This window comes from Octodon degus, unplaced genomic scaffold (assembly GCF_000260255.1).
Source record: "Octodon degus isolate 3935 unplaced genomic scaffold, OctDeg1.0 scaffold00126, whole genome shotgun sequence".
Classification (NCBI taxonomy): domain Eukaryota; kingdom Metazoa; phylum Chordata; class Mammalia; order Rodentia; family Octodontidae; genus Octodon; species Octodon degus.
In genome coordinates, this window is record NW_004524702.1 from 5,996,407 (window position 1) to 5,997,903 (window position 1,497).

A 1,497-nucleotide genomic window follows, 5' to 3' on the forward strand; every position below is an offset into this window, starting at 1 on the left:
ACTAAAGCTGTTGATTTTGATTTTCCTTGAATTTAACAGAAGGAAAGCGTTGATTTGTCCCCGGAAGTATTGTTTCATAAAAAGATTATGAGATGCACATCAAGTAGCTGCGAATTGCACGGCGAGGGGCTGCAGTGAGCCGGCTCGTGTTTTCCAGCATTTCCAATTTAAATGTTATCTGCTGACCGCGCACGGCACTCGGCGCTCACAGATTCTCTTCCAGCTCTGCCCGCTCGAAAGTTCAAATGGTCACATCACTGTGCTCTTTTGCTTTGTTTTGTAACAATGTTCAGGCTTATCGCGTCAACTCTGGTAACTATCGTTCCTACAGTTTTTAGAAATATGCTTGAAGATACATTCAGACAATTTAAAAAGCTAAAATAACCCAAGAACCAGGCTGAGGCAGGATCACTGTGAGTTTGTGGCCAGCCTGGACTTCACAGCGAAACCCTGTTTCAAATAAATAAATAAATTAAATTAAATAATACCAGATCTTGCCCGTGGAGAAGTTTTATTTTTCCCTCTGTCCTGTCTTCTACTTTCTTGTCCCCGCTAGACAGATAGTTTTCTACATATATTTTCCCAATGTTTTATAAACATACACAAGGAAATATTTTTTTTCTCCTTTTCTCAGTACTACACACTACGTCTCCCCCCACCCCATTATGCTTTTTGATTTAACAATGTATTTTGGATATCTTGGGCCGGGGATAGAGCTCAGCAGCACAGTGCCTGCCCGGCAAATGCAAGGTCCTGAGTCTGACACGTGGCACCCCAACCGAACCGAACCACCCTGAGTCAAATCACCCTGCCAGATTTCCTAAGCTGCCAGATTTCTTAGGCTGGACGGGAAGCTTTGATCTTCCTGCAAGAGGGCTGGGATCACAGGGGTGAGCGCCTCACCCGGCTCGCTCGTTCTTCGTTACAGCCAGGGGTAGTCTGTCGGCGGAACGTGTCCGTCTTCTATTCGGTTCCCAACTGATGAATTCCTTGTTTTTTCCTCCCAGCTTTCTGCTTTTGCAAATAGTCTTTTAAAGAATAACCATGTTGAAATATAATTTCATCTATGACAAGATGTATTTGTGTTCCTGGGCCCATGCTCCTTTAGTACATTTACTGTTTCTGTTTATATGGATAGAGTGGGCATGGTGGCGCCTGACATCATCCCAGCACTCAAGAGGCTGAGGCAGGAGGAGCCCTGGGAGTTCAAGGCCTATAGAGTGAGGCCCTGTAGGGGCCTTGTCTCAAAGAACAAGAAATAGACATTTATATGAATAAAATATTTACCAACATCAGTCATTTTTTTTTTAGGGGTTACTTCCATATTCCTGAAGGTGAATATTGCTTATTCTCCTCCCCCTCCTTTTTTTTTTTTGAGACAGGGTCTCACTATGCCGTTCAGACTGGCTTTGAGTTCACTTTGTAGCCCAGGCTGGCTTCAAACTTGAAGTGATCCAGGCTGGCCTCAAACCTGAAGTGATCCTCCTGCCTCAGCCT

The 1,497-nt window shown here is 44.4% G+C and overlaps 1 protein-coding gene across 4 annotated transcripts in view; it reads right to left on the reverse strand.

Annotated features, from left to right (window-relative positions):
- Lamp3 (lysosomal associated membrane protein 3) overlaps window positions 1-1,497 on the reverse strand; it is a 24,620-nt gene that overhangs the window by 2,741 nt on the left and 20,382 nt on the right. Inside the window, exon 7 of one of the 4 annotated variants that reach the window (XM_023700778.1) lies at window positions 59-232. The exons of 2 other annotated variants lie outside the window; for them this stretch is intronic. The gene's annotated coding sequence lies outside the window, so the exon portion shown is untranslated. Of the gene's footprint in view, window positions 1-58; window positions 451-1,497 lie in introns of those variants that run through there. One more of the 4 variants, XM_023700776.1, reaches the window with a different exon arrangement.